Genomic DNA, 7,981 nt, shown 5'->3' on the forward strand with positions numbered 1-7,981 from the left:
TTGTTGATACAAAAAGAATAAACGAAATAAGATTATAATACTTCCAAATGTGATAAAATATGGAGTCATTGCTTTGGGAATAATGGCCGCAAGTGATGTGTTCTCAGAAGCAAATCCAACATCATATATTTCAGAGATTAGGAAGCAAGCAGATTCTGCCTGATTCCAAATTAATTCACACATTCCATAAACTATGACAAGGTAATTGTTTTAAGTAGACTTATGTGGGACAAAAAATGATTGACTATCTAACAACATTAGACTAATCCCATTCTTTCACATCCATGGCATAATTAGAATTTTGATGGACAATGGTAAAAGTGTATCTTTTACATATTTGTACACGGGTAATATAAAAAATAAAAACAAGAGTCAATAACTTGCCAATAAGCTAATACTGAAACCTTCTCTTGAATATCTATATCGATTTCTATATCTTTCACTATTGTCGTATCACTATATACCAGTATAATCTAAAAAGTATTAGTTCTCAAGTTATGGAATCCTATGCTAACTATAAAAGGTTATAGTTATCATGGTGTGAAAATAAAAGTGGCTAACTGAATACAAAGAAACCAATCGGATTGAATAAAAAAATTAAGTTATTGTGCATTCTAATTAAAAAACAAGCAACTATTTTTGGTTAAATGATTTAACATTGCATTCTAATTTATTTTTGGTTGAATGATTTAACATTGCATTCTAATTGCACTTCAAAAATATTTGTTCACAAAATGAAATATCTAAACTCTTAAGATAACTCATATTTTTCAGGATATAATAGAAAAAAAGATATTGAAATATTCACAGGGTCTGATGTAAAAGAATCTCAAGAATTCAAGAGAGAAGTTTTGGAGAAAAAATTATCTGCAAAAAGAAAAATAATTGTTGAGACAAAACTATTTCAATACATTCTTGATATATGTAGAATTTGTGTTTAACAAAGAACGGGAGAAAACTGGAATAAACTATATGAAAATAGATATAATAGATTAGGTCAATATTAATTTTGTCTTAAGTAGTAGTATTATGATAATGGTAGCACACATGATGAAGGCACTATCCCTTTATGAGAATGAATTTTTGAGAGCGAAATGAGATTATAGTTATGTTAGAGAATGTGATTGCTCATAGTGGACAATGTGTTATTTTTGTTATTAACTATGTTTGCTTAGAATTGATATTTTGTCAGTTTTAATCTTACATATAGATTGATTTCTGTATGCATATATTTAGTTTTACATGTGGTTTAGTAAGATTTTTTTTATTGTTATTAATAAACATAAATTAAAAATTATTATATTACATGATAAGTCAAACAATTTTATTAAAACAAAACATGTCTAAAAATTGAAATAAATAATAAGTATACACTTATACCGATGAAATTACATCAAAATAAAATCTCTACGTCCAAAAAAAAAAAATAAAACCTATAAAAAAATGTAATCAAAATTACATCGTCAAAAAATTGAACAACTATAAAATTAAATTCCTTAAGATAAAAATTATTATTACATAATCTGATATTTACCTTAATCGTAGATTTTTGCTGCCGCAGCACCACTGATCTCGTTCGAGCAGAGAGAGTGATGGCGGAATTGGATGCTGCTGAGTCAAAAAAAACGAAAAACGGCACAGTTTGAAATGGCGAAGGAAGTGTGCCTTTGCCTTGTGTCGTATGAAAGGTTGTTCGTGATCAAACTAAGCAATTTAAAGAAAGAAGAAGTTGATGTCAAAGATTGGACTTGTTTGTCTTCACCAAATTTCGATTTGGATTTGGAACTTCCAGAGCATGATCTGTGTCCTTTCGTGTTCGACTCCAAGATCTATTTGGCGACCAGCGAGCTGCCTCTAATTATCAAGCATGAGGAACCCGTTTCCATGGAGGATCTGAAACCCTGGTCTGGCTGGCCAGTCTATGAATTCAAATTTGAGGAGGGTCGTTTTGGGCGTGCGGAATCACTGGATGATGCACCCCTCCCTCTTCACCAATCAACCATCGCAAACACGCCAGGCTCGGGCGATGTTTACTTCTATATGAATCTGAAAACATGGGTCAAAGATTCATCTGGATTTTACGTTCTTTCTCCTGGTTCTAGAGTTTGGAGACCGTTAATGGCTGCTCAGGCCATATGTGACACACATCTCTCAAATTGCTTGTTCGTTCTGGATAACAACCTCTTTTTTTCATCCTTCAAGGGCACAGACTCCTGCTTGTCCCGCTTCGACCCCATAAAAGAGTCTTGGACGGTTGAGCCCTCCTCTGCTAACAATCTTTCCAACTTCATAATTGGTAGGGTCATTGAGGACCCCCTTCGTCTTACTTTTCCCCCACACATTTCTGTGTCCCTTCCCGGTCTTGGCAGCCGCAACTACACCGTTTGCCTTACGCATGAGTTTGTGGAGTTACCTCCTGATATGACACCTTTGGACAAGGTCCTTGCCATTCTCGTTAACCAACAGAGTGGCCATGTCGCATTATATCAATACCTTGATCTGTGTTTTCAAGGTATTCAACCGGAGTTGGTAGAATGTGGCAGACTTATTTTTGTTGACCTGGGCAACGGGAAGCTGTGTGCAATACTCACTGGGGATTCTTACTTGTCCGATTCAGTGACGCTCTGCATCTCAGTTTTCACATTGTCCGCGGACTTTACAGCATTGCAACTTGACAGTGGGGCTCCTCCCATGGAGCGAGATTTCTTACAAGTGACTGTCCATAGTAAGAGTGTCTACACCATGAACAGAACGAGGCTTGCTAATCATATATGCCACGCCTTTGTTTGGCCACCTACTAAGGGAGGAAGATTTAATGATAGGACAACTCGACCATTCTAACATTTCTTGTTATTTCTTGTGGCTTGTTATCATCCTTTGTTGTCATGAATGAACAATGAATTACATCATTAAATTTAGAAAGAATTTAATATATTGCTAAAATTTGTATTTTTATTAAACCAAGTGAAATGTATATGAATTTAAGGAGATGATATAAAAAATTGTGTACTATTAATGAGAAAGTGATGAGTTGTCAATTATAATTATAAATCGGATAAACTACATTATACTCTGAAATGAGTTAAGTCTCAAAATTGTCCCTGAAGTTACACTCGAGATTCAAAGTAGTTCCTAAAGTTAATAATTATCCATTTTTGTCCCGGAAGTTGCATTTCGAGATCTAGAGTCGTTCTTCAGGCACATTTCGTCCACTTGGCACCACTGGAAAGCTGACGTGGATTAGTAAACTTTTTTAATATAATTTGGTCCCTAAATCAAAATTAAAAACCCTAATCTCTAAATTTAAAGATCACTCTCTGCAGTACCCCTTCTCTTCTCTTCTCTGCAATATCCCATTCTAAAAGTGAGCTCGAATTTCCAAGAGAGCGCCTTATAACACAATTTGAAATAGACAATAGGTCTGAGGGATTCTCATTGTTTGATGTTGATAAGGGAAGTAATAATGAAGATAACTGTGTCACCTGGAGTCCAGGATTGTTCTACAAAACAAAGATAACTGTGCTTGCAGCAGTTAAAGTTAATCCAACTCCCCAGCTTTAACAGATAGCTGCATGATAACGTGTCACATGAAATTATTATCTTAAGCACAAATACTAACCAATACAACAGAAAAGATGCTTATAACGGAAACACATCGAAGAAATGCACAACGGAAAATACCACCATACAACAGCCGCCTTGATATATATGATCCTTTTCCTGGAAATCTGTAACCAATTGTTGCCTTGATGCACACCGGGTGTACCTCCATCAATCCAGAAGCAACCCACTTTTTTCTTCTGGAAATTTTCAACGGTTTTTGTAAATGTTTATAATTTCCAATATAAAAAAAAATGAGTAAATCGAAATGGTCTTACACGAAGGCACTCATGTATTGCATTTATCATTGGCTGATGGTGCGCAAATATAAGAAACTTGCAACCTGCCTGCAGTGATCCCAACATATTACACATAATAACCACCTAATTCATTCAACTTATAGTCCTGCAGTGATCACAACATAGAAAATGGCTTAAAATGCCCTTATGCTATGCAAAACAATTTAAAAAAAATGATTTAAAAAATGTTAGTACTATTATAAAAGTTTGTAATATTTTAGTAATTTAGGTAAATATTGGTTATAACTATATTTTTTAAATTTTTAAATTCTCGTAATTAAATATTTTGTTAGCTTTTTTTAATGCATGAAATAAAATATATATTTTTTTAATTTTTAAATTATTAATTTTTTTTAATCAATTATTAATTTTTTAATAAAAGAATGGGCAGAATTAAATCATGAGTAATTCGAATCTGGCCAATTCAAATTACTATGTGCAGCGTGTGTGAGTGTAATTCGAATCATCCTGATTCGAATTATTATGGGGGTGTAATTCGAATCAGGTTCGAATTAGTGGGTGTGTGCGTGTGTGAGTAGTTCGAATCAGTGTTATTTAAATTACATGTAATTAGAATTCGAATTAGACTGATTCGAACTATATATAAATGAGTCTTGGTTGATTCATGAACCAGTTTTTGGTTTTATAATTTTGTGTATAAATAATAGAGAAAAATACAAATAGGTCTCTTGCCTTTTCGCCTGTGAATTTTCTGAAAATTTAAAAATATATTTAAATTTTTAACCTCCTTAAAATTTGGTTAAATCAATCCCTTCATTAGTCACCAAAAAAAAAAAAAATCAATCCCTTCATTTACTTGGGTCCGTCAAACCTAATAAAAAAATCTGATATAACTCCTGTTGACTTGGTCGTTATGGATGCACATATGAAGAAGAAGTTTTCAAAACAGGACGAATTAATGACTTCGTTTTGATTCAAATCCTAATTCATCAAATTGAGAGTTAGGGTTGCTATCGTCACCTTCCTCCTCCTCCTGTACTACTACACGCACATCCTTCCTCAAACACCACACCCGCTTCAGTGACCTCTTTGTCCTCGGCTCCACGGGGGGATCCATCTTTCTCTCCCTCATCCAGCGATTCTCGATTCCTGTAGGTGTGTATGGGATGATCATTTTCTGCAAAATAAATTTTCTACTGTTAAAGCAAATCATTTTAGTTTGCTTAATTCACTGATCTGATGAAAACGTATTCACTAATTTTAGTTAAAGCAAATCATTTTTCTCTTTTATCTAAATCGGCTTCATTTTTATAGTTATTGTTTCTATTTGAATATCATTGTGGTAGCTATTCATATGATGGATATATAAGCTTGCATAATTATATTGTTAAGTGTTTTATCACTATTGTAAATGAAATAAATTCTTAAATGATCACTTTGATTAGGTATTTTATCTTTTTTTTTAATGTACATGTATTTATACATGTCTAATTTTTTTATCACAAATTTATTAAAGACTTCTTTTTTAAGGGGATTTTAAATGAATGTTGTGAGCAGGATTTTCATCATGGATTGGAGTTTATGCTTCTAAAATCATTTAGGGTGACCTAGCTGAACAGGCATCGGCTTCTCTAGCATTGCTGATATTAGGATCTCCTTCTTTAATGTCTAATTTATTAATGGTGTATTTTTTATTCCATCAAACTTATCCAACAATTCTTCATTGCCTGTTTTAGTTGTCATGAAGGAATAATAGTATGTATAGTTTGATTTTCTTTTTCATTTCTTATTTTAAAGAAATAATCAGTTCATAATATTTATTAATTTTTTTTTAATGTCAATCTTTTTAGTGCCTCAAAATATTCAATAACTTAATAGTTTATATCCCTGTCAAGTTCTAACATATATATTTTGCAAAATCACAATCTAAGCAACTGACTAGCTCCAAAACATCAAAATTGTCCATGATTTACATTCATACAAATACGAATAATATCTTTCTTATAATGATTTAGATGACTTGATAGCATTCACCACTTCCTTAGCCTTCTATTTTAGTTTCTTATACATTGATAAGCTTTTGGTACATATTTATGTGTATTTCTTATTTGTTTACTATGTATTATTGGATACGTGTTCTTAGTCATTAAGAGTTTAGAGAGTGTTGAAACCTATGGTGTTAATTAATTGCTTGCTATATATTTGTGTGTGTAATAATGCCATGGGTACTAGGTTGAACATACTAACAAATAATAATATTGTAAAGTATATTGAGTCTTTTGATATATATAATAAATTGGTGGTCTCCTTTTGGGTTAAGTCTCCTATTCTTAAACATTGAATCTCTAGTGTCGTGGTTGACCTACAATTTGTTTCAAATATTTTATTGTTGAATAGTTTACTGTATTTGTCTTCTCTTAATTATATTGTTGATTATTTTATTTTTTTTATGTCTTATATAATTTCTTAAACATGGAGAATCTGAGGTTTTAATTGACCTGCAATTAAAATTTTAAGTTTCTCTAATTATTTGTAGGAAAAATAGCAGACAAAGATAAAGGAGTAGATTGACGAATGTGTACAAAAAAAAACAGATGCTGAAATTTGCTTCTTTATGTTTTCTTATAAGAATTTGATTGGAACTATGTTAATATAATTATCCAAAATTTAATTAGCAATTTTCTTTTATGCCTCAACATTAATAAACTTTGTATTTTTTTTATGCTAGAATAATATATTTTTTTTATGCTGAGTTAAAGAAGCAAAAAATTTCTAAAGCAAAGACCGTATTAACCAATTACAGTATATATATATATATGTTTAAGTAGAACAAAAATATTGATTTTGTTATATCAATTACTGTGTTAAGTATCTGCACATCTTAATTGTTGCTTTTTTTTTATTGGAATCATTATGCTAATGAAGCTATACGAAGAATGTGTGTAATTTTCTGAGAATATATTATTAATTTATGTGATTAATAGTTAGAATTTTGTTTGAGGTGTTTGAGCAAGTCTTATTCGATATAAATTTGAGGAAATACTTTTAATTTTTTTTTTCAGTTGTACAACAAAATGACCTATTAAATATGCTAAAAACATATTATTCATAAAATACTCATTAAATGATAACTTATGAATAAAATAAAAATATGTAACAAATTAAATAAATTATAAGTAAAATATACTAATAAAAAAATTATTAAAAAATACAAATAAAATATTAACTATTATTAAAGGAATTAAGCATTCTAAATTTATATATTGAATTTTTATAATTTGATTAAACATTAACTACTCAATTCATATATATGCTAATTAAATTAATTCTTTTGTGAACCTTTAATATAATAGTACGTTTGCTGTTGCAACTTGCAACAATAATAAGGTGCAGAAAAATTCACTTGGATATTGATTTATGTTGTATTGAATTTTATTAAAGCTTCCACTTTTATTCGAAGCCTGAAATAATTTGTATATGCTAATTAAATTTTATTCCAATTTTGTAATTTTTTTAAATTATTTATTTTTTGCACATTATTTATATGTGTCTTGTGTATGTTTGATATACAAAATATTAAAGATGATGTACTTCAGAAAATATTTTTATAGTTGTATTAACAATATTTACACGATTTTTCAGTAGGTTTTGATTAAGAAGAAATGCTGGGAACTATTTGTGATAGTGACCATTATGATAATCTGTTCCCAATTTTTGGTGTTAATGATTAGTCTGTCATTTTGAATTTGGCGATACAGTTATAGTAAAAGTAAATCTACTTTTAGGTAGTTGAAGAAATGAAAAATCACAATGTTTTGCATTTTTTTAAAATGTATTTAAAGAGGGTTATTCAAGTACAATTTTTCAACTAAATTCTACATTTTTATAGCTTTTAATATGGTTGATGATCAACTATGTGACCTATATCTTGTTAATTGATAATGTGAGATATATCAATGTGAAATATATCAACGATGTAGATTTAATATAAATTTATTTTATTTTTATTCATTAATATTCTGTGCCTGTTAAGAGTTTTAGTAGTGTACTATAACCTTTCTTCAGTTAATTTATAAAGATAATAAACTACCTCTGACTTAAGACATGTCTCTGGATAACTT

At 30.3% G+C, this 7,981-nt stretch overlaps 1 long non-coding RNA gene across 1 annotated transcript; it reads right to left on the minus strand.

Moving 5' to 3' along the window:
* LOC107628179 lies at positions 3,456 to 3,982 on the minus strand. Its single transcript, XR_001617626.2, has 3 exons — positions 3,879 to 3,982; positions 3,690 to 3,800; positions 3,456 to 3,568 (listed from the first exon to the last, which is right to left on the minus strand). It is a non-coding gene; the product is annotated as an uncharacterized LOC107628179 (long non-coding RNA).

The sequence above is a fragment of the Arachis ipaensis genome, chromosome B02 (genome assembly GCF_000816755.2).
Source record: "Arachis ipaensis cultivar K30076 chromosome B02, Araip1.1, whole genome shotgun sequence".
Classification (NCBI taxonomy): domain Eukaryota; kingdom Viridiplantae; phylum Streptophyta; class Magnoliopsida; order Fabales; family Fabaceae; genus Arachis; species Arachis ipaensis.